This window comes from Balaenoptera physalus (assembly GCF_965194825.1).
Source record: "Balaenoptera physalus genome assembly, chromosome: 4".
Taxonomy (NCBI): domain Eukaryota; kingdom Metazoa; phylum Chordata; class Mammalia; order Artiodactyla; family Balaenopteridae; genus Balaenoptera; species Balaenoptera physalus.
Genome location: NC_138891.1, coordinates 122408289 through 122435060, shown reverse-complemented (window position 1 = coordinate 122435060; position 26772 = coordinate 122408289). Strand labels below are relative to the sequence as shown.

Here is a 26772-nt window from a genome sequence, read left to right as displayed (position 1 = left end):
AAGTGAGAAAATTACTGGCCTTGTCATATGAGAAATATTTATGTAATTAGGTTGATTTTTGGTGTATTTGTTTTATGCTTGAATTTATTAACTGATCATTTGTAAAGTTTATATAACTTTCTTTTCTGTTCATTGTTTATGCTTCCTATTTAGCTATGCAATGGAATCAAAGACAAATGAATGAATATGTTTTTATAATTATTTGTTCATCAGCAATGAGCATTCAAGTTTTTCTGGTGTTATGAAATCATTGGTTTGATACAAATAATACACAATGGTTTTACTAAGTCAGAAAGTGACAATATAGAGTTCTCATCTAGTGGAATATTTTTGCTTGGACAAAATTATTTTAAAGAAAAAACTAATAAAAGCAAAACAATAGAAAAAAAGTAACAGTTTTTTATTGCCTTTGTCCTTTAAATTTTGTCTAAAATTTCCTGTTGTCCTTCAATAAACACTTATTATCAGAAAATATACTTGTTTAGTTGACATATTTAATTTTTAAATAATCAACTTACTAATATTAATTTAGTTAGCACAGAACTATTACCTCATATGAAGTAGCTGAATCTATTTACACAACTAAAATCCATCTAAAATGTCAATATCCTCTTCCACCATATTGTTTCATCACACAAACCTTCAGTGGCAAAATCTCATCTTTTATGAAATAAGTAGTGCTTTTTTTTGTAATATGATGGCTGTATGGGGGTAATGCTTAGCATTATTATTTTTAAGAGGAGAATCTCTAGCCCTCCTTGGTCTATAGCCCTCTCATATACATAGCCCTTGAAACATGGGGTATATTGATTCCAGACAGCCTTCTATTAAAAAAAAAAGGTCAGATGCTTGTTTTGGGAGTACATATTGTAAAATTGGAATGAAAACACTAGAGGAGACTAGCATGGACCCTGATCAAAGATGACAGACAAATTTGTGAAGCGTTCCTATCTTTATTCTCTAATGAAAATTAAAGTAGCTGAGTTTTGTTTTTTAAAGATTGAGCTGTATGATGCTTAGTTAGGTTTAAACAAATGAGATACAAATGAAATAAAAATAATATAATTTTACTTAAGAGCTCACAAAAATGAAGTAACTTATAATTTTAAGAAAATTTTCCATGGTATGCAGCCAAATGTTAATTTTTAAATGATGTGTTTTTACCTTTCTTTCCCTTTATAACTTAGTTTATAAAAAGCAGCTTTAAAAAAGCACTTTTATAAATTCATAACATTATCCAGATTACCTGCTTTGCATTGCCCAAGTTCATGACAGAATTGTTTACTTCTTCTTTTCTTTTTGTCGAGGTAAACTTGATGCTGATATTGACAACTGATATAATTGTAGTATTATTAACACTTTGCTTCAAATAAAAGCAAATCCAGGCGTAGATAAGGAGAGACCTTATTCAAAAAGACTAATACAATAGGGGGAAACCTTGGAGCTCAGAAACCTGCAAGTGCCTCAAAATCAAACACAAAAAGGCTTTTCTTTTATAGAGAGAGGTAAGCAGAGCTTAAAAGAAACTTTTAAGAGGAAGTTGGACAAACAAGGAGTGTGTAAATAGCATAATAGATGTAATCTGTTGACTGAAAAAAATGCACAAACTAAAAACTGAGCATTATGTTTTATTTGGTGGACATACTGAGGACTTAAGCCTGGGATACAGCCTCTCAGATAGCTCTGAGGGACTGTTCCAAAGAGGTAAGGGAAGAGCCAGAATATGTAGGAGTTTTTGCACACTCAAAGAAAACAAAAAACAAAACAAAACAAAAACAGGTAGTTTCTTTTAATCGGTTTAATCAGAAGATTACTGTTAAAGAAAACCAGACATCTCAAGTTAATAAATTTAGTGCTCTTCTACGTATGGGAAGATGCAAGAGTCTGACTGGGCTCACTGAAATCATCCTTTTGATATGCACCTTAACTATCTAGGGCCAGGTTGTGCAATTTTTTTGGTTGAAAGGTCTGACAGGAAATGTGCCTGCTGGGCCTGCTGATTTGGGGATTGGGGGGGAGTGCATATTCTGCATCTTAGCCTTTAACTCAGGGATGGGGACAAGCTAAAGTTCAGGGAACTGTGGGGAAAGAGAAGCTTGAATAAAGTTTGGTCAAGACAAAGCAGAGGAGAAGAAATACACAATTTTGAATACTTGGTCAGGAGCTATAACAGTATATTATGTGTGTGTGTGTGTGTGTGTGTGTGTAAGTACATTTATTGGTGGCTCAGTGTTTCACTTTGTTTGTGATAAGCTATTTTGATGGTTTGGTATGTAGCTGTGGTATTAGATAAAGATATTTGATGTTTGTCCCCTTCCTGTCTCCTAAAACCAAGCTCCTAAAAAGCTTGGAATTTCCTAAGTGATAAGGACGATAAAGGCCTTTCGTTATAAGAAGGCAACTCTTGGTGAATGAGACCCTAGATAGCTTCAGGATGGGGGCTGGTTGCCAGAAAGATCATGCCTTGATTGGAAGCTTGGGGAGAAGAACTAGAGATTGAGTCAATCACCGATAGCCAACGAAATCTCCATAAAAATATCTAAATGATGGGGTTGGAAATCTTCCAAGTTCATGAACACATGGAGGGGCTGAGAGGACGACACACCTGGAGAGGGCACAGAAGCTCCATGATCCCTCTTCCCCTACTTTGCCCTCTGCATCACTGTCACTTTGGCCATTTCTGAGGTTTAGCCTTAATAACAGACTGGAAAATGTAAGTAAAGTGTTTTCCTGAGTTCTGTGAACCTGAAGAGGTTGAACCTGATTTACAGTTGGTGGGTCAGAAGTATGAATGGCCTGAGACTTGTGACTGGCATCTGGAACTGGAGCTGTCTTATGGGACTGAGCTCCTTAGCTTGTGAGATCTGATGCCAACTCCAGGTAGATAGTGTCAGAATTGATCTCAATTGTTGAACACACAGTCAGTGTCTGGAAAATTAAATAAGTGGTGTTGGAAAAGATACCATGTATTTGGTGTCAAGAACAAGAAACTCTCTTTTGGTGTTAGAAAAAGATGGAATTTTCTAGAACAGCCCTGGCTCAGAGAAACATGTGGTTTGTGAAGAGAAAGAACAAAAGGGTAGAGGATGAGGAATCTTTAATCCCTGGATGGCTACTTACTCACCCAAGGTATGAAACTTCAGCTGCATTGCGATCACTTACTAAAGGTAAAAGTTACTGGTGGTATTTAGAAATGGTTGCAAACCTGACTTCCGAGGACTTCAGTCACTGGATAACTAAGGAAATGTAAAATAATAAGAAGCATGCCAAACATATAATCCATTGTTGGTTATTATTATCTGTAATAGCTAAAATGAATGAAAATGCTGAGTTGGACCTTGATGCTAGACCAAGCACAGATTTCTCTTGGTGAGAGTCAAGGGACTTGTCCTAGCAGGGTGGAAATTTTTAAAGGGTTACTAAGAAATGGAGTGAATAAAGGAAACATTGATGGTGAGGAAGAGAAAGGAGAGAGTCAAGAAGCCTCTTGCAGAAGGGTGGGAATATTTAGATGGTTATTTAAAAATGGGATGAATAAAATGAACATTGATGTTATTGAAACAAAGGTCTTAATACACCACTATTGAAAGTTAAGTGGACCAAAGAAAGTCCCTTCTGATCTCCCAACATTAAAAGGTCCCAAATAAGTCTACTCTATGTGCCCTCGTTTGGAGGAATTAAAAAAATGAGAAGGCAAATATTTCAATGAGAAACTGGCCCTGGAAATACTTGATGCCATAATTGGGCCGATTAATCAAGATAATGATTGACAAAAGGACTCTGGTCCCTCAGCTAGAAACCCTGCTGGAGACAACAAATCCTTTTGTACTTACGTGGTTATAATGGTCAAGGGGTAGGAAGAAGTTTCTGGGATTTCTTGACATAGGAACCATTTGCACTGTGGTACCAAAACCCACTGGTGAAACACTAACATGGACTTCAATTAGATTTAGCAAATATAGAAATATAAGAGCTAGTAGGATTAAGGTGGAGGTCTGGAAGAAAATTAGAATGTTTAAACAGTTTCTGTGTGAAGAGGTTGTATCTCCTTTACCTGAATGTTTTATGAGAATGGATGTCTATGGATATTATGTCTGACTGCGGAATGCCTCATTTACCTAGTATTATAAAACCAAAAACTGTTAATGAAGGCCTGACGAAGGCTACAGTTACAAATGTAAGGGTTAATGGGATTAAGGTGAAATTTGGGAGAAGAGTTGGTAAATTTGAATAGGCTTTATTGAAATGGTTGCAGCTCTTTCACACGAATGCATTATTAGGACAGACATCATATCTGACTGGGAACATTTCCCTTATCTAGTATTGTAAAACACAAGCCATGTAAATCAACCCTTCAAGCAATATTAATTGGACATGTTAAATGGGAACCAGTAAGATTGGCTGAGCCCAAAAAGCACAGAATAGAAACTGGATTGCTGGTATGGACAAATTCTCTGAGATACCCCTGTATTGAGTGTATACTAGGGCTTATAGCAAAACCTGTGAGTGCCTCCCTGCAATGACTACTGGGACGTCAGAAATGTTCATTTGAGGGGCAGTTACCAGTTGGTATCAGAAATTAGTTATAACTGTCCCTATGATTGAAGGACATAAAATAATCTTGAAACCTGAAACACCCATGTCTTGGGTAATGTTGGATAAATGTTCTAATGGGGAGGACCGTGTCCAGAAGAGTTTCATAATGAAATGGAAATGATTTACAGTTGGCCCTCCATAGCTTTAGATTCCACATCCACAGATTCAACCAAGCATGGATGGAAAATATTAGAAAAAGAATCCAGAATGTTCTAAAAAGCAAAATTTGAATTTGCCATATGGCAACTATATACAAAGCATTTACGTTGTATTAGGTATTACAAGTAATCTAGAGATGACTTAAAGTATACAGAAGGATATGCATAAGTTATACGTAAATACTACACCATTTTATATGAGACTTGAGCATCCTCAGATTTTGATATCTGTGGGTGTCCTGGAACCCATCCTCCGTGGATACCCAGGGATGACTGTATATAAGATCTTTATACTAAGGTAATCCAAGGAGACACCCGTGAGTAGGGAGCTCTTTCTCCAGGACTGAATTTGTAACTGCATGAAGAGCTGCTGGATTCTATTGTCACTTGGACAGCGTCCTATAAACAGCAATCAACTGACCAACAAAGAGGTGCCTGGTTTATGGATGGTAGCCCAAAAGTGAACGGACAGCATCCTGTTTAGAAGGCCATCACTTTGACTGAAAAAGGTAAAACATCAGTTCAGTGGGCTGCATTGCTTGCTGCTTGCCACAGTGTTTCAGTTTTTACTAAATGATGGGTTGCCCCTGGCAGGCCTGCAAGCCCTGTACCTGCCCAGCCTCAAGACTGAAGAAAGAGCCCGGAGTCAGCAACAGAACCATCTCATTCCTTTATCCTTGGCTATTCTTCTTTCCTTTTTCCATTTATGCCCAAACATTTACATCTTTGGAAGGGATATTAGGGTTGGCCACTGTGCTGGTCTAGAGTGTAGGCAGCAGTATTAGTCTAGCAAGTACTTCCCCTCATCTAAGGAGGGGGTTGTGGGAACCTCCTGATTTATAGCCATTAAGTCAGAAGTAAGGATGGCCCAGGGCTTGTTACTGGTGTCTGAAGTGTGAGACTTGAACCCCTTTAACCTGTGGGATCTGATGCTAAATCCAGGTAGATTGTGTCAGATTTGAATTGAATTGTTGGACACCCTGTTGGTGTGTCAGAGAATCAGAGAAGTGGTTGGTATGGGGGAAAAAAAAAACCTTCAATAGTATAAAATCAAGTCTTAAGTTTCTATTAAAGTTGGACAGTTTAGCTTTTTTTCTATCTATAAGCACATCACTAATCCTGGCCCATTACATGAGTCCTAGTGATCAAAAGAGGGATTGAATAAAGGAGAGTGTTTAAAATTGTTAAAAGCTATTCTCACTGCTGAGAAAAAGAATTTTAAGTTCTACTAGTGATGGGCCAGTAGTTCTACTAGTGATGGGCCAGTAGTTGCAGATTTGCATATAAAGGACGGCATATTATTTTCACCTTTCAAGTACTTGAGACTACTATACCTCTAGACAACTGATGCTTAACTAAACAGTACATTTTCCGTTCCTGCAATTTTTTTTTTTTTTGTAATTCAGTGGGTTGATTCCATTAATCACTTCTTCTCTCTTCAAAACTCTTTCCAAATCCCTGTATGTATCGATATTAAGGTAAATAAAGCATAAAGAAACAAATCTGCTGTCATCTGAGCCACAAGTTCCAGGTAATAGATTCATTCTTATCCTCGATTTAGGAAACCACAGCCTGTCCATCAGTGATGATCAGAAATTACATGGTTTCAATTCTGTGCAGCCCAGCTCTTGGTAGGTGTGGGGTGAAAAGTACCCTCACCAATGAACTCAGCTTCAGCTTCAGGTAAATCCAAGCCCTCACCCTTCCATGACACATGAAAGGAGTCAATGTCTCAGATCAGTCCTAATAAAGACAATCTTGCTATTAGTACCCTAAGACCTATTACTCCAACTTCTCTTTGGATGTGTGAAATAAAATTAATATTTTATGGCAAGACAAGAAAAATTTAAACAAAAAATTTTCTCTGCCTTTTGGCCTCCTCTCTCCCCGCACTGTGCTTTGTGTATCTGCATTTTGCACCGACCAAACCTCCCCAATGGTAGAAATACCTGCTCAACCATAAAAAGCAACATTCTCCTAGCATCAGTAAGACAAGTCCTTAAAGATAACATTCCTTCTTGATCTCTTAAGGGGTCACATAGTGCTTTTATATCTGGATTATGTAAACTGTCAATAATACGTCATTTGATGTACAGCTCTTTGTCTCAAAATAAACTTATATAACTGTGCCTTGACTTCTAATGGGTGGAACAGTTCTCAGAGCTTTCTGATATGCTTTCCCTGGGTTATAATCCTCAAATTTGGCTTGAATAAAATTTTCCATTTCTTTCTTAGATCGACTGGTTAATTTTTCATCAAGAAATGGCTGTGTTTTCTCCCTTTATGTAATCTCAGAAATAGCCTCTAATTGTCGTTTGTAATTCTATGGCTGGACCTCAAGCTCTTGTATTTACGCTTCTACTCTTAAATATAATTTCTTTTTTTCCCACAAAACAATCATAAACTGTAGACAGACTAGCACCAGACACTGTAGTACCTGCTATACATATATAATTTCATTTACCACTCATAGCAAAAATATGGCGTAGATAATATTTTCTCACGTTTTCTGGAGAAGTTAAATTAACTGTGATTAACAACTACTAAGTAATAAATGGTCAACAGGATCTAATCTAGATCGACTCTGTTCTTTCTACTCTACTACGCTGCAGCTCCCAGCCCATGGTCCACTTTCCAGTGTGTTCATCTACAATGCCCACCTAGTTCTTTACTTCATATTGCCACTTCCTTATAGATCATATTACCCCCGAAAGCCACTTAAACTTGCCAACTGAAACCATGGAAACACAACCCTTCTATGCCTGTGTATCGTTAGGTTTTCCTACCTCTCCAGTATGCAAAGCAGGGATTCTAAAGGTGGGTTACATGGATCTCCCTGGGTTTAATAATTGGTTTGGGGGAACTCTGTGATATCCTTAAAGCTATGCAAAACAAAGCAAAAAACAAAGTAAAAATGTGTGTGTGTGTTTGTGTGTGTGTGAGAATATGTGCTTTCTCCTAGGGTAGTAAACTCTTTACCTACCACTTATCCTCTTTACAGATGTACAGATGTATAAATCAGGGATCATGTCATTGAAGGGCTTCTGTCATGCTCAAAGCCATTGTGATTTTTAAGGTGGACTCTATGCAACCACTCATAAGTAACTTCTCTTTCTCTTCTCATGTGGGAGAGGAATCAACAGCTGTATTTGGTGGTGCCACATGTGTGGCAGAGTGTAGGAGGGATTTTGTTTTCTGTTCTCATCTACTTCATCATTACTATTTCTCACTTTGCTTCTATCATCTTCTGGTGCATATCTCCTTTGTGGCCTATTCTATTTATTTATGAAAAATATTAATATTATGATGTGTATATGCTCATTTTATATTAATATAGAGGGCTATTTAATTATTTTTTCAGTTTTTTTTTTTTCTTCTGTAGCACTTTGAATATGTCATTCTACTGCCTTGTGGGGTTCTTTGTTTTTTATGAGAAGTCAGCTGTTACTCATATTGGGGTTTTCTTGTTACAAGCCATTTTCTCTTCCTGGTTTCAAGATTTTTTTCTTTGTTCCTGATTTTCAACAATTTAACTATGATGTGTCTGAATGTGAATCTTTTTACATCAACACTTGCAGTGTGTTGAGATTTTTGGATTTGTAGATTGACATTTTTCATCAGATTTGGGAAAATTTTTCAGCGATTATGTCTTTGAATATTATGTCATAAATATTTTTCATGTCCCTTTCTTTCTCTCCAATGCTGGTACTCCCATTATACATACGTTGATGTGCTTAATGATTTTAAACACTTCTCTCAGGCTCTGTTTACTTTCATTCTTTCTTTTTTCTCTTCACCATATTGCATAATCTTTATTAATCTATCTTTGGTGTGCCTGATTCTTTTTTCTGCCAGCTCAAATTTACTGTTGAGCCCCTCTAGTAATTTTTTAATTCTAATTACTATAATTTTCAACTCCAGACTTTCAACTCGGTCCTTACTTATAATTTCTATCTCTTTATTGATATTTTTTATTTGATGGGGCATTCTTATCTTTAATTCTTTGAACATATTTATAGTGGCTGCTTTTAAAAACTTTATCTGATAAGTCCAACATCTGGGCTTCTTCAAAGAGTTTCTATTGCCTATATTTTTCTTCTTTCTTTTTGTGTATGATTCACACTTTCCTGTTTACTGTTCTTTATATGTCTCAATTTTTCATTGACCATCCCCCTCCTTGGGTGGTTTGATATGGTGTTGCTGCTGCTTCCTTGGTCATGTGTTTGTTTAGTAACTTGACTGAACTATCTCTGTAGCGTCTATTTTCCCCATAATATACAGCATCTGATGGCTCTTGTAATTTTTTTTTTCTTGTTTTTATCTTTTAGTCTAGTGGTCTTTTAGATACCTAGTGGTCACATCTAAGTCAGTTAAGCCACTTGTTTGGTCAAAGATCATGTTTAAACATCCTTAGCCAGTTAGATTTTTATCCTTTACAGTTTTTACTGTTAGATATGTGTCTGGCATAGAGGATGCTATCACAATTTAAGGAGTTTATGATCTTGTCCCATGTTCATCTAGTAACTAATCATTTAGATTTTTCCTCTCTGATCATTCCTAAAAGGACACAGCCTAAGGCATGCACATAGACTTTCACTCTGCCAGGAATGTGTGTGATTTTATTTTTAACCCTGGTTTCCTAAGATATGTCCATGAGTCAGAGTAGCTTATTATTCAGCCAGTGTTTTGTCAGAATTGCACTGACGTCTCTTGTGCCAATGAGGCTTCTGCCTTTTGTTGATGGATCTTTGTGTGGCTTGGGAAGTGCTTTTCAAATCTACCCCATGTCCAGTTCTGATTGCTTCTGATGATCTGGTGCAGCCTAGCACATGCACACAACACTCCCAACCCCCATGGTTAACTGTTACTCCAAAGAAGTCTGGTAAAGACAATATTGTCCCTGGGTTCTTTTAAATTTCTGGTTCCTCTTCCATGTCACTTGTTGCTACTAGTATCAGGGTCCTATCTTAATTGCTTCCCTCTAAGGTCTTCATGGTTTTTGACAACAACTTTAGTAATGGAATTCTCTGAGCTCTGTTAAAAATAAAGTCAGCCCCTTCAGGCAGAGCTGTGGATCTCTAAATTATTATGGCCTTCCTCTTCCCTTGCTCAGAATCTTTGCAGGTCTGCACAGGAGTTGGAGGTGAGCCAATGGCCCACTTCTAGAGCGACATCCCAGCTCGAACAGCTGATACTGCAGGCAGTTAGTAACACCTGACCTTCTTGGCTTGCCCTTCCCTGCATGGAAACTCTGCCCTATAAGCAAGCTGGAGCTGAGAAAACTGTGCCCAGTTTTTTTAGTTTATCATATCTAGAGTGGAGCTTGCATGCTACAATTAGGGCCTGAGTAGGGACAGGGGGCCTCAATCTTCTGAGTTATGCCTGTTTTGAATAGAGCTTCAGCAAAACAGGACTTGAGATGAGAAATTCCTACTACCTACCTCTTCTGAGGTGAAACCATAGCTCTCAAATGAAACTGAAGGAAGGAGTTCCCATCTTAATGTCTGTACCCTCCTGGGGTAGAGGACAGGGGTAGAGTTTCTATACATGGAGCTGGGAGGAGGAAAAAGGAATAGGTCATGGCATAAATGCCATAGTCTCCTGCTATTGTTGAGATTTAGACTTTCTTGAACAAGTGTTGTTCCCTTTGCTTTATGGCCTTAAAACAATTTCCAGAGACTTTAAATTATTGTTTTGTTTTGTTTTATAATTTTCTCCAGTTAAAAGGTTGTTTTCTTGGGAGTAAGGTTCACTGCATTACTCACTCTTCCATTCCAAAACTACTACTTCCTTAATCATAATTCATCGCATTAATTTCATATTGCTCCCAGAGATAAACCCACACACATATGGTCACCTTATTTTTGATAAAAGAGGCAAGAATATACAATGAAGAAAAGACAGCCTCTTCAATAAGTGGTGCTGGGAAAACTGGACGGCTACATGTAAAAGAATGAAATTAGAATACTCCCTAACACCATACACAAAAAGAAACTCAAAATGGATTAAAGACCTAAATGTAAGGCCAGACACTATAAAACTCTTAGAGGAAAACATAGGCAGAACACTCTATGACATAAATCACAGCAAGATCTTTTTTGACCCACCTCCTAGAGAAATGGAAATAAAAATGAAAATAAACAGATGGGATCTAATGAAACTTAAAAGCTTTTGCGCAACAAAAGAAAGCATAAACAAGATGAAAAGACAACTCTCAGAATGGGTGAAAATATTTGCAAATGAAGCAACTGACAAAGGATTAATCTCCAAAATTTACAAGCAGCTCATGGAGCTCAATTTCAAAAAAACAAACAACCCAATCCAAAAATGGGCAGAAGACCTAAATAGACATTTCTCCAAAGAAGATATACAGATTGCTAACAAACACATGAAAGGATGCTCAACATCACTAATCATTAGAGAAATGCAAATCAAAACTACAGTGGGGTATCACCTCAAACTGGTCAGAATGGCCATCCTCCAAAAATCTACAAACAATAAACGCTGGAGAGGATATGAAGAAAAGGGAACCCTCTTGCACTGTTGGTGGGAATGTAAATAGGTACAACCACTATGGAGAACAGTATGGAGGTTCCTTAAAAAACTAAAAATAGAACTACCATATGACCCAGCAATCCCACTATGGGGCATATAACCTGAGAAAACCATAATTCAAAAAGGGTCATGTACCACAATGTTCATTGCAGCACTATTTACAATAGCCAGGACATGGAAGCAACCTAAGTGTCCATCGACAGATGAATAGATAAAGAAGATGTGGCACACATATACAATGGAATATTACTCAGCCATAAAAAGAAACAAAATTGAGTTATTTGTAGTGAGGTGGATGGACCTAGAGTCTATCATACAGAGTGAAGTAAGTCAGAAAGAGAAAAACAAATACCGTATGCTAACACATATATATGGAATCTAAAAAAAAAATGGTTCTGAAGAACCTAGGGGCAGGACAGGAATAAAGACACAGATGTAGAGAATGGACTTGAGGGCACAGGGAGGGGGAAGGTTAAGCTGGGACGAAGTGAGAGAGTGGCATTGACATATATACACTACCAAATGTAAAATAGATAGCTAGTGGGAAGCAGTTGCATAGCACAGGGAGATCATCTCGGTGCTCTGTGACCACCTAGAGAGGTGGGATAGGGAGGGTGGGAGGGAGAAGCAATAGGGAGGGGATATGGGGATATATGTATACATATACCTGATTCACTTTGTTATACAGCAGAAACTAACACAACATTGTAAAGGAATTATACTCCAATAAAGATGTTTAAAAAAAAATTTCATATTGCTAAAACATTTTAAAGCATACTGAAATTTATTGTTCATTTAAATTGTATGTTGAACTGACTTAAACTTTAAACCAACAAAGAAAATTTTGGTGGCATATTATTAAATACATTTAAGAATTTGCCTGACATAAATTAAGTAAACTATATGTTAAACACCATTTATAAGTTAATCTTTGGATATACATTTCATAGTGAGACAGGAACAAATGGGGCAGGGCACAACCTTTAAAAGAATGACATAGCCTTTGAGGATACGATAAAAACTGGTTACAACCGATTAGATCCAAGAGGGTGGAAGATTCAACTTCCAGTAGACCTTGAGCCTTGTTATACACTCATTGTGATACATTAGCATGCTAAATGACACACCCACAGGTGCCATGACAGTTCCAAGGTCAACCATAAAAGGCCAAAAAGTGAGTGGTGGCCCAACTCCTGGAAATTCCCCCCCCGTCCCCAAAATAGTTGGAACAATCCTCTCATTTATTAGCCTGTGAAATTACCTGGCCCAGAATAACTAACCACCCCATAATTCAGGGCGTCTATCACTTTCCCAGATGGCCTACATTCTGTCTGTGGAGTGTGTTTCTCCCAGCGCTGATCTCACTTTCCAAGATGACCCCATTCCCTGGGGCTGCTCTCGCCTTTTGAGAGGGACCCCATTCTGCCTATAGAATTTGTATCTCTCTGAATAAACCTGTTTTCAATTTACTATGGCTCACTTTTGAATTCTTTTCTTTCTGAAGCTACGGACCCTCACTTGGCAACCTGTCCCAGGGACTCACCTGAGACCTGGGACATGACCATCCTCTCGCACCCCATTTTCCTGCAACAACAGAGCTTTATATTTTCATGAGGACTCTTTTGAAATAACTTAATATTTCATATCCCTTTTTTTATTTTTGCCTTAGTGACGGATATAATTATCCAACTCTACTGAGAAAAGATGTTGAAATATTTTCTCCTGCGGTCATTGTGAAAAGTCAAAAATTTGTAAAGGTGCGACAGTAGGTCACATTACAATTTTTGAAAAAATACTTTTTAGGCCAGTAGTAACCATCGAAATGGCAGAGATTAAAACAACAACAACAGCAGCAACCAAGTATGTAATGACTACCTTTATGTGACTATTATGTAACACATTTGCAGAAAATTCCTTCTGTACGTTAAGTATCTATACATTTATTTGGGGCCCAGACCAATTGTGGGGCTTTTTGTGTTACTCTGTCCTCATTCCTCTTTTCAGGGGTATCTAATTTTCTTGTTGAATGACAGAGTCATAGAAATTTTTTAAAAAGACAAAAACAGTAGTATCATCTGATTCAACTGCTTTGTTTTATAAATATTAAAAACTATGTTCTAGAGAGAAAAATCAAGGTCATGTGGTTTTTAATGAACATCTGAAACTTGGGTGTCTCAAACCCCTCCCCAATGCATACTTCACTCTGCATGCAGCTTCCCCCCAAAAAATAGCAGAAGGTGATGGTAACTGAACTCAAGTCACCAGAAGCAACCTAGCACCTTACTCATTTATTTCCCTATACAGCTGCTGTGCCAGATGCAGTATTCTGAAATAGAGGTAACACTTCAGAACGGGTCCTTTCTATGTTGGACACTTTATTTTTGCTCACATTTTCTGAAGATCCCATATACTTCTGGGAGATTATTTTTCCTTAACTTTCTTTAAAGGGGAGGGGGGTGGGGGAAGACTTTCCTAGGACATCCGCAATTCTGAATAAGTACTGCAGTCAAGGGAAGAAGTGAATGTTCATAATTGAAGGATATCTCCCAAAGGACAAAGGTCAAGTTAAAAAAAAAAACTCAGGAAAGGGTAATGTTTACAGAGGACAAAATGCTTTAAACTGGAGAGATGCAATATTTTTACTTTAGGATAATGGTAAAAGTATATCTTTCTCAGAAGTTAAAATTTCTGTCCATAGTTAGAGAAAAAAAAATGTATACCTTTGATATAGAGAATTACTTTTGATCAGTGTTTTTAGTTTATGTAGTACAACTACCTGGAGGAATATGCATTTTCTACATCATTTAAAAATATTTATAGCAACAAATAACTCATGAACAGATTATCTCTGACAATGGTGCATATCATTCACTGAAAATCTAATTTATTTTTGGTATTTTTAAAGAGAAAAAATAAACAAGTAATCTTTAAACAATTTCCAATGTGCTTTGGGGGCCCATTAATATAAAATTGTGTGATTCTCATTTCCTTTCCTAAACTCTCTGTGGGAATCCTCAGTCAATTGTTGCAGTGATTAGATCTTAGTTTTGTGGCATGTTGAAACACTCTAAATCAGGACAGAGGAGGTGAAGAAATCTCTCTTAGTTAAACAGATAACTTGTGTACTGCAAGGCATTCTTTTGTTTATGAACTTCAGAGAGAACTCTTTGTACATTACACAAGCCCACATTGTGACGAACAAAGATGGGATTTCAAAGGCTGGCCTCTTTTGTGATAGAAGAAAAAGCATTTTTCCTCTCCAGGTGGATATTTCTAAGAAAGATTAATAGGTAGAGGAAAAATCATCTTCAGAAAAGATCAGAGTTTGAGCTGTGCTGTTTGGGCTTCATGGTTTTATATATCCCCTCAGTAATAGTGGGCCATGCATGAAAAAGTTTTTTTTTTTCTTCAAACTATCCATTGCATAAAATGAATTGACAAACATAACCATGTCTGACAGTGAAATTTGCAATTTAGTGTGATACACACAGTATGTCTTCTACTTTGTGCAAATATTCCCCAGATGCTTTCATTTTGCTGCTAAGAACATATCTTCCTCTTCTACTATCGTCCTCTTTTACTTTTCACTGAGTCATTTCTATACCCTCGCAGGCACATTTTCAAGTGCTTCTGAAGAAGGATTGGTCTACACTGCACCTTGTCTCAACGTGATGACTCCCAGCCTCTACGATCAGAACCAGTCTTCTTTTTCACCACCCACTTTGTTTCCTTTGCCTGTGAAGATTTTTAAATATTCTAAGTCGTTTCGTATTTCTATGTAATCTGTTAAAAATCAAGCTTCCCCCGACAATCTCTGTAACAACAATGTTCTATTTCCTGCTCTTTTAATATAATTACCAGCATGAATAATCTCATGCCTGACATTTGTACCTCTATAATATATGCCTGTCAGGATTGGACTTTTAAATATATATTCTCAGTAGAGTTTAACCTACTGTAAATAGGTTGCTTAGCACTGCCATTGCATCTTACTTTATACATATTATTCAAAAATAAGCATGAAGAGCACTTCTGTAGACCAAGGACACTCTATAGGGTTTAGAAAGAACTTAGGTGAGTAAATAGTGTTTTGAATATATTAAACAGTCAGCTTATGCACTTTTATTTTTTTGGAAAATTGAATTCTAGTAATTCTAAGAAATTCTAGGAAATGTCATATACAGTTCTAAAAATCTTCCAATCAGTGAACTAAAAAATTGCCCTGATTCTTGTTTGTGTAAAAATACTTAGAGTTAGAAATAATTTCATTACTAGGAAGTATATAGCAGCCTCATTGCTAAAAGAAAATAAGCAAAAAAAAAAAAAAAAAAAAAAAAAAAAAACCAGATACACAAAATTAAATCGCTATCTACAAAAGTAATGTGGCCAGATTATATTAAAAGTGGGACATAAGATCTTAAGAGAGAGATGCTGGAAGTGGAGCAACATGGACCAGGCTCTATTATCTCTTTTTCCTTAAATGAATAAAATTATTTTCACAGGGGACATCATTTTTCCCATTTTTCCAAAACATTTTTTCCAAAATGTTTCCCATTTTTCTTGGGCAGTTGTTTCAGCAGCAGAAAGCATTTAAACCTACAAAATTTTTTTTGAAAACAAATCAGTATAATAAATAAAATATATAAAATGTTACATTGAAGGATCCAGGAAAAGATTTGTAAAATAAGAAATAGGCTCAGGGAAAAAAAAAAAAAAAAGGAATTTTCAAGTTCAAAGATTTTTATGTACACTGTAGGGGCAGAAAAAAAATTTCCCTTCTACCCTTCTAGGTTCTTTGGCTGGTCTAGTAATTAAATTGACATAAGACAGATTAACAAGAAAAAAAATTGATATCATATGTACAGGAGCCCCAAAGATATGAGACCCAAAAGGCCGTCAAGCAATTGAAGTTTCTGTGCTATCCTGAGCTGAGGACTGGGATGGGGGCTTCAAAGAGGAAGAGGGTAATTCATGGGACAATAAGAAGAGCAGATGTTTGCCCTGCCATGCAGCTCTGTGTTTCAGATAAAGAGTTATCTCTGGTAATAGTTCTCTTTCTGGGCCAGACCCCCAATCTAAATCCTTTCAGGCAGTTACGGAAGAGGTAAAAGCTTTTCCTGAGTCTGGAGGGTCTTGATTGCCTTCCACTCAAAATAATCCACATGCCAAAGTGGCACATTTTTGGATGGCATATTCTGTTCCCCTTCAGTAGCCGTTCAAAAATTTTTTCATATATTATTTAGATATACATTCAGAATATGTATTTTATTTTATTCTCTAAAATTTCTCTTTTATTTACATTCTTCTCATAATCTTCTGGGTATAGAAGGAATAAAGGAAACTAATTTTAGCAAAAATCAGTTAAAAACTTGGTCCAATCCATTAATTTAAACTGGATCTTGAGGTTGAAGTCAGTGTCTTTGAGGTAATTCATTCTTAAAGTTTCTCCATTTTTCCCCTCACTCCTGTCACAGGTGGCATTAGAGATGTGAGGAAAGGACTTCTATGACTTTGAGGCATTAGGAGGAAGAAAAACCTCTCACCTTATTCCCTTGGCTAGTTCTTGGATGGATACTGTCAAATAAAAAGAAATCTGAACTTCAGCAAGGAGGAAATGATTCAAAAAGATCATTGCAATAAGGGGAGGAAGACTGTTGTGATGGGGCAGGGGCACTCTTGCAATAAGGGCAGGGGGGTTATTGAAATAATATGATGCGGAAAATATGCCAGGAGATCTGCAAGTGTATCAAATGGCATGAGAAATGGACTTTTCTTTTTCAGGGAGGAGTAAACAAGACTAGAAAAAAATGGATATGGGAAAATGGGATGAGTGATGGTGTGTAGGACAGCTGATGGGGGAATATTTTCCCCTGAGGTCAGCTAACATTCTGAGGAGTGGCTGCAAAAGAGGAGTTGTACAGCGTTGGGATGGTCAAAAATGGGTGAAGGCTTAGGGGCCTGGGGAAGGAGAGGTGTCTGATTAAAGTCTGTTCAAGTTAGCAAGCATTTCATCCAGATTGCTCAGTGGGGATAAACAGTTCAGCTCACCATTTAAGAGTCAAAGAATGGGAATTTAGAGAGCATTGGCCAGGCCTTGTCTTAGTAAAATGGGGGATACTCCTGGGTCTTGTCTAACTATACAGGGAAGGGTGGATTTTTGCAGTCAGTCATTTTGGGGAGCACAGAAAAGCTGGGGTAATTTCCTGACTGTTGCTCTTTGGGGGAGAATCAAAGGATTCTGGTAAAGTTCAACATTGTCAACCAAGTGGAACTTTGCTGGCAAGTGCTGCAAATACCCTTGGCTGGTGAACTCGCAGTCTCCACCTTCTTAGCTCAGTCAGGGCTGACAGGCTGCTGTCAGATGGCTCAGTTTCTTATTGCCTCTCATTGGCACAGACACCCACCAATGGTGAGAGTCATAACTCTAGCACCATTTCCAGCGTAGGGGTAAAAGGATTTTCCCACCCAGTTCTCTGACATCAGTTGGGTGTCCTATAATTCAACTCAATTCTGGCACTATCTACCTGGAGATAACGTCACATTCCACAGGGTAAGGGCTCAGTCCCACAGGACTGCCTCCCCATTTCCAATGCCAGTTGCAAGCCCAGGTTGTCACCTGTGCTTCTGACTCACCTGCTATAAATTGGAGGTTCCAACAGCCCGCTTCTTGGGTATGATTCATTTGCTAGAGCAGCTCACGGAACTCAGAGATACTGGATCACCAGTTTATTAGAAAAGGATTTAACTCAGGAACAGCCAGACGGGAGAGGTGCATAGGACAAGGTATGGAGAAAGGGCATGGAGCTTTCCTGCACTCTCCAAGCTTGTTACTCTCCCCAGATCTCCACCTCTTCACCAACCCAGAAGCTCTCTTAAACCTGCACTTTGGGGGCTTCCCTGCTGGCGCAGTGGTTGAGAATCTGCCTGCCAATGCAGGAGACGCGGGTTCGAGCCCTGGTCTGGGAAGATCCCACATGTCGCGGAGCAACTGGGCCCGTGAGCCACAATTACTGAGCCTGCGCGTCTGGAGCCTGTGCTCCGCAACAAGAGAGACCACGATAGTGAGAGGCCCGCGCACCGCGATGAAGAGTGGCCCCCGCTTGCCGCAACTAGAGAAAGCCCTCGCACAGAAACGAAGACCCAACACAGCCAAAAATAAATAAATAAATAAATTAATTAAAAAAAAAAATCTGCCTCTAGCCACATTTAAAAAAAACAAAGAAAAAAAAACCATGCACTTTGGGGCTTTTAAGGAGGCATCGTTACATAGGCATGATTGATGAGAATCATTAGCCATTGGTTCAACCTTCAGCCCATTTCCCCTTCCCCAAGTTCAGGGGGGTGGGACTAAATGTTCCAATTCTCTAATCACATGGTTAGCTCCCCTGGCAACCAACCCACATCCTTAGGTTAAGTTTATTGCTCTCATCTCTTAGGAAATTGCAAGGGTTTGGGGAGCTGTGTCCAGAAATGGGAACAAAGACCAAATCTATATTTCTTATTATAAATCATGTTATCACAAGGCAATCTCCCCACTTCAGCTCTTGGTCTAGAAGGTCCTCTCCCCAGAAACAACAGCTCAGACACACAGAATTACAAGTGAGGTCCATAAATTTTCAGCTTAACACACACCATAAAGAAACTGAAGGGTACAAACCAGAAAAGCTGGCTGCCTGACCATGCTTATTTACTCTCTTAATCCATCATGAACAAAAATCTTGGTACTAAATCACCCTGAACAGTGACCTGTTCCAAAGTCTGAATTTTGGATTGGTGAAGAGCCTCTCTGCTCATAACAGAGCCTTCCTGACATAAAATGCACTTCCAGTGCAATGGCTATCTCACACTAAGCAGAAAAACAATGAATATGTGATTACTATATGGAGGAGGTGGAGAAGTCAGGAAAAGACAAAACATTTTCCTTTAAAAATATTACCTAGTTACCCTTACAAAGTATATATTCAAAAACGCATAAACTAAAAACAGATTTGCTATACATCATCTCTCAGGACAAAAATGTAATGAAATATAAATAATTAGATGTCAATGGAGGAAATTGATCAGATTAAAGGAAACTATTATTTATAATATAGCAATAGTGAAAGGAAGTAATCAGACACCCATCTAAGAATAGCTTTTTGGTAGCCAAGGTACAGAGCTTGGCAGTGACAAGGGAGTTGAATCAACCTGACATCTGCTAACCAGGAAAGATGCTCTGTTGTAAAAAGCAGAGGAATTGACATGGCTGAGCTTCTTTATTTGACTCTTATGCACCCAGGAGAACTGCATGTTATAATCGGCACAAAACTTACCAGGAACTGATAGAGCTGAGAATTCAAAAGCAGAATGGGGGTAGGGGTGGGGGTGGGAGTTAAGCAACACAACAACTATGTTTCCAGAAAGTAGATTTAAACAGAATTAAGGAACAAGTTTTGTTTTTTATGTTTTGTTTTTAAGTCTTGTAGGATGGAAAAATTCAAGAGATAGTAAGGTAAAGATCTGTACCTTCAGAAAAAAAATTTTAAGTTTATTTTATTGGTGAAATAAGTAAAAATATGGGGAAAACCTAATTACCAGACAACGACTTGAGGGAGCTAAAAAATAAGCACGCATATATATATATATATATATATATATATATATATATATTTAGAGAGAGAGACATGGATGACTGCCCAACAGAAATATCTTACAGAGGAGGTAAGGAAATTTAGAGTAGAACACTTCTACAAACACTTATTGGTCACTTATGTGATATGCACTGGTTTTATTTAATTTTTCCTTCACAATTGCCAGGAAAGACAGTGAGGACATGGAAGGTAAAAGAGAAGAAACAACAACTGGACAAGATCATATGATCTTGAATGCTTATTCCACTGAATGAGTTTTAATGGAGAATTACCCATGTTTTTTCAGACTTAAGGCTCTAATGCTTAGCACATTTCTCTGAAAGTGATCTTTCAGATATTGGCTCTCTGCTAAAATATTTCCCCTTTGTCAAGAATATTTGGACTAAAATCTGACTCTTTACTCTAGAATTCCAGATGATTCATTAGTTATCATTAGTTATTCTTCACAAACCTTTTCATCATCACATATTAACACTCCCTGAAAATCACCCTATATCTTGGTCATGGCAATTTTTCTTAACTTCTTCACACATGGTGTGTGCTATGGTGGCCAGTCCCTTTGCACATGCTGTTCCCTAGAGCTGTAATGTCTTTCCTGCCATCCTTTATCTGGTAATTCTCTACTCAGTCATCAAAACACATCTCATGAAGTTTTCTTTGTTCTAACTCAGCCAAGGTAAATGTTTTCCTCTAGGCTCTCACTAGAGAATTTCATCTAATGAAATTAGTATGTGTATCACACATGGCTGTAAAAGTTAATTTTTTAAAAAATTTATTTTATTTTATTTTATTTATTTATTTTTGACTGTGTTGGGTCTTTGTTGCTACGCACGGGCTTTCTCTAGTTGTGGCGAGTGGAGGCTATTTTTCATTGTGGTGCATGGGCTTCTCATTGCCGTGGCTTCTCTTGTTGCAGAGCACGGGCTGTAGGTGCATTGGCTTCAGTAGTTGTGGTATGTGGGCTCAGTAGTTGTGGCTCATGGGTTCTAGAGTGCAGGCTCAGTAGTTGTGGTGCATGGGTTTAGTTGTTCCACGGCATGTGGGATCTTGCCGGACCAGGGCTCGAACCTGTGTCTCCTGCATTGGCAGGCGGATTCTTAACCACTGCACCACCAGGGAAGCCCAAAAGTTAACTTTTTAGTTTAGTTTCCCAGGAGCACATGAGCCCTATTAGTTCAGAATCTTAATCCTGTGCATCTCTCTACCTCAGTATCTATCCCACTGCCTGGTATAAAATAAACCCTCAAGTTCTATTATTTGACTGGATGCTGAAAGGAATGATTCGCACTGACTAAATGACACTACTACTGTACACTAGAATAATTCCATGTGCTCGTACTGGCTCCATTCTTTTAAAACCAGTCTAGGGAAACAAGAGTTTGTTTTTTTTTGTTTTTTTTTATCAATGTCCTCCTTGAGATTCCATCCAGAAGTTGCCTCAGACTCAAGTGTTCCTCTTGTTCCTGTCCAGGACTTTCATGTGACACTTCTGACTACCCTCATTGTCGCTCACTTTAACTTATGGATACATTATATAATGGGATGCTATTCTTTTCCCAAGGGTGGTTAAGAAACCTAAGGAGAGCCATACTTCTTTTTTATAGCTTTTCTTCTATCTCTTACTATTATGAAAAAGACATATCAAGCTTTGGTAAATTTGTGATTAAATTAAAATGACTCTAAGGAAATATTGTTAAATCATGTGAAATCATTTTTATATGTATATAAAATGTACAAAGGAAAATACTCAGAAAGGTAAACCTTTGTGGGTGTTGAGGTTCTTCTCAAAGCTATCCCCAATTCCTAAAGCCACTCCCCTTTTTTCAGAGCCATGCTCTCTGTGACATCCTTTCCTGTATTTAAAATCAGTTATGTCTCTATTCAACTTTGGAAAATCTACTTCCTGTCCAGAAGGATGATCTTATTTAGCTCAGGCTATAAGCTCCTCCCTCTAGAGTTCATCCATGACCTTGAGCCCTCAATCTAGCCATTGGCTGAGCTATGCCTCTGCTCTGTTCATTACTTAAAGGGGCGGCTAATGTTTAAATTTACTAATCATAAGTGGCCAAACTATAAATCAGTTCATACTGACCTCTTGCTAACATTTTTCAATAACTTCCATTTTCACTTGGATGTCTTAACAAGCCATTGTTCTGTTTTAACCTTGGATTTTTCTCCAGCTTACTCTTGAACCTGTAGCCGTCCTGGCCTTGTTTTTACACACTGAAACTGTCAAATTCCTTCCAGCCTTTAGGGCCTTTGCATTCCTATTTCCTCTGCCTGGAGCACTCCTCTTTCTAACCGTTACAAGTTTAGCTTCTGTTTTTTTCATTAGATGTCATCTCAAATGTAAAACTCTTATGAGGCCTTTCCTGAACTCCTAAAGAATTCCATGTCAATTTTGTGTTATTTTCTCATGGCACTTGTCATTCATCCAAACAGTCTTGCCCAAATATTTGCTTACTTACACTGTACTCTTCCCACAGCTAGAATATAAGCCTCAGAGAGCAGGGAACTTGTTTCTCTTATTCGCTGCCATATCCTCACAATATAGAAGATCACCTGGCACGTTAGAGTCATTAAATGATGACTGAGTGAATGAATGAGCAGCAGATAGAGAAAATGCTTAGCCTACAGTATAGCCATTCTCATACTCCTCTTTTTAGGAAGGCAGGAAGTAAAGAGTAATTTCATTTTTCCAGTAACAACTATAATAGCTCTTAAATAATAGGTCAGCCATTACTGTCATATTCACTATAACAACAAATGAAAAATTATTGTCTGCTGATAGATCAATGAATAGATCAATTGGCATGGGTTTGAAGACTGCAAAGAATGTTTGCTGAGAAAGTTATGTGAGAATACTTCTGAGACAGAGTTTAATTGAAATTTACAAAAGTACTAATTTTCTTGATAAGGAGACTGTTTAGAATTTTCCATATTTCAAACCTGTTAAGAATAGCAAGTCATTGATGGACAAAACAAAATAAAATGAATTCTAAAAGTGCTAGAACATTCTTCCATCACAACCTAATGTAGGGTATCTATACGAGCAGCAGTTAATCAGAATGTATGGACGAAGGGGCACAGAGCACCTGAGCTATCAGCACACATCCTGCAATATGGCTCCATTTAAAATGCAAAAGTCTTACATAGTTGAACAAATCCAGAACTCATAGAGTAAAACTGAAGATATATATCCAAAACACACACAAAAAGAAATTTCTAGCTGATTGCTTAATCTCAAAATAGCATCACTACCTAAATGGTCACCATTACTCAGAGATGCATAGATGCACAATGTCACTTCTTAAATTTCTGCCTGCCACGGGTTGCGAAAATCACCAAAGGAATAAATTAAAGCAGGCTTGGTGTGAGAAGCATCTCTCTTCCAATTTTTATGGAATTCTCCTGAACAGAACAGTTTCATGAGCCTTTTTATAGAAAAGCTGTCTGTATTGCACACGTTTTGCTTCTATGCAAAGATCCTCCCTCTGTCGCTTCTTCTATACTTTCATAGAACATCTAGTGGCCTAACTGCTATTCACTTTTGCTTTTTTTCTTAGTAACAAAACCATGAATTTATATGAGGTGTCAGTGTATTCAGCAAAAGTATTTCATTTTTCAAACTTTTCAACTATATATGACCATTGAAAAAAATAGGAAAAAGGTGCTTTGAGGTAATTCCCAGGAAACCTCTGGAAAGGGGGCTGACTCAGCACATAGATAATGCCCCCTTTCCCCTTGATCCTCTCTATCTCCCTGCTCCATCCACAACCACTTGACCTTCAGGATAGAAGTCAGCTACTCCATTATATACTATTTAACCTTCCGGATAGAAGTCACAGGCTAACAATGATGAGACAGACAGGATGAAGGAGCCTGTGTCCTCATGATATGATAGCCCTAGATAGTCATTTTAGTTAAGAAAGAGAGAACAAATTCCTGGGGTTGGTTTGTTTGTTGTTTTGTTTTTAACCCACTACAAATGGGTCTTTAATTTTAGCAGCCAGAACAAAATTCTTACTGATATATAAACTTATTTCCATAAGCAATATGAAGCTACCCTATGATGAGACACAGAAATAATAAAAGCATGACGTCATAAAAGTAAAAATAAATAATAAACAATAACAAAATAGCAGTGATGGTTGCAGTTATTTATACAAGAAAACCTTAATATAAAAAAACGCAACTGAAATTGAAATATATTGTCCCTTTGAGCTTCCTGAAAATTAAGAAAACCCAGGAAATTTGATTACTTAATCTTTTAAAGTTTCATGATCAAAAAGTCCTACATCAAAAATGATACAATGCTACTAATATTAAAAAATTCTACTTTATGGAATGCCAAGATATCATGCTGATCACTTTAAATTTTGTTTAATCTTTATAATATGTCCAAGTGGTGGATTGTTTTCCTATTTCCATTTTACACCTGATAAATAGAGGATCACAAATGTTAAAGGGTCAAATCAATTTTCTAAACTTGAAATAAAAGTACTCATTTAAGGGTAAGGTTATCATTTTTAATAGTGGGGTTTTTGTTTGTTTCTGGACTCCTAGCTGTCCCTACACTTTCTTTTCTGAAAATAGGTAGGTACTGAATTATCCCTATTATTATGAAGATTAAAACATTTAACCTAAGTGAAAGGCATGCAGTAAGCCACAGTATTTTAGCTATTATTGATTCTATTTTGGTTATTTTTTATATCATTAGAGGTTATTTTATCAGCTTAGAATCTTGTGCTTTAATGCTACCCCAATAAGAGGTTCAGAATTTAAGCAAAGAAGCAGAACTTTATCTTTGTAAAGGTATTGTTTATAAATTTTTATAAATCTAAAAATACTTTTTTTTACCTAACATCTGTTGCCATTCTTGTTTCTTCAATTATGTCTACATTATATATTATGTAAAGAAATGGGACCCTAGTATTAAAGCTATTTCAGAAATACGTACCTGAAATTATTAATGAAATTATTGACATTTTAAGCATTACAGTCCCAAATATTTAGATAACTTTATTGTTTTCCTCTTGCTGTTGTGACAATGAAAACATATGTCATTGAAATCGTGAAGGGCATGAGCCTATCATGTTGACAGGGCATTTTCAACAGGACAAATATGTTAGAAATATTTCTTATTGCCTCAGGTGCATGATTTTTCTCAGAAACAGTCTAACTGGTCTTATACGGCTCTGGTACTGGTCCTTTCCAGCATTCTGATCTCTCCTTTTTTAGTGCATCATTTATCAACATGCTTTGCAGAAAGACATGCTTTTAAACATAAAAGTGTACTCCTAAAGTTCATGAACTGTTCATAAGCATGGTAGTTCATAAAATTGAATGAATACTTTTTGGAAACGATTCATAACTGCATCTCGGTGTTTATGAACCAAGACAACCTGTACAATTGAATAGATTGTATTCCTTACCTAGCTGATGAACCGAAGCTGATTTGTGTGTGTATGTACTCTGGTCATTCTGTCAAGACCTTTGCACTGAGCATTAAGAATATATTAGGTTAAATGTTTTAGTCAATGGAAAAGTTAATAACAACTCCCCAGTGTCAGTTAAGGTCAATCTGACATATTCCACAATTGTGTGCAGTTATGGTCATATAAGTAATACATCTTAAATAGAACTGTTCAAAAATATACTTGTGTTAGAAAAAAAAAGCCCCAGGAAATTATGTTGGCAAAGAATGAGAAAATTCTCATTGTTTTGTAAGATTTTGCAGGTTTCTTTTTAAATCTAAAGCAATCTTTAGTATCACTAGCAAGACTGAAACTCACCAGTCATCTCAATATATAACCCATGTTCCTGTGCCTTGTATTTTTATAAAAGGAAGGATTTTTTTTTTAAAAAATACATATTTAAAAAGGCATGCTATTACTTTTGTGAAGATTTCTTGAGGACATAAAACCAAAGAAATGGAGTTATTTTCTATTCATGGGTAGCTTATTGCCAACTGTATATATTTATTGGTCAGGCAAAGTTTTTAGGCAGTTTTGACAGACTTTGGGAAACAGGTTGTGGTTAGATGAGAAGCAAAATGTGCGGGAAAGGGAAAGGAAGTGAACAGCATCAAGATGATACATTTGTACTAGTTCCCATGATTTTTAAAATGCTTTACTAAACACTAACAATGTACTACACTCCCTTTTACATTGCTTACAAAACATACATTAAACATTTTCTTGCTTTTAATTATTTTCAAATTTAAATTGGTTGTCATCAAATGAAATACTGCTTTGAAACCAGAATATAATTGGAATTAATTATCTTTAGGTTTACTTGTATTTATTCAAGATATATTTCTTTATGATTATCACTCTTGGTATCTTATCTTTCTTAGTACTATTTGTTTTGTAAATCCCCAAAACACAGTGACATAAATCAATAAACCTTTATTAATTCTGACAAGCCTAGGGTAGGACTAGACAATCGTGCTGATCAATGAGTAGGACTGACTTTGACTGGGTTTGTGGGTCAGTGGTCAGCTGTTAGATCAACCAGGGGAAGATGTCTAGGATAGCCACAGCTGGGAAGACTCATGGCTGTTCCACATGGTCACGTCTTGCAGCAAGCTAGCTCAGCTTATCCATTGGCTGGTTTCAGGGTTCTGGTGGAGTGAAAGGAAGCATGTAGGGACCTACATGCTTAAGGCCAAGGCTTACAAATGGCATGCCATCACTTCCATGTTAGTCTATTGGTCGTAGGAAAACCCAATGTAAGTCCATACTCAAAGAATGAGGAAACAGACTGTGATCCTTGATGGAAGAGCTTCAAATTGCAATTCAAGGGACACTATTATATGCAGTGAAAAGTGA

At 37.2% G+C, this 26772-nt stretch overlaps 1 long non-coding RNA gene across 1 annotated transcript in view; it reads right to left on the bottom strand.

The window, feature by feature from the left end:
- LOC309660162 overlaps positions 1–26772 on the bottom strand; it is a 164164-nt gene that overhangs the window by 45954 nt on the left and 91438 nt on the right. The gene's annotated exons all lie outside the window — the stretch shown is intronic.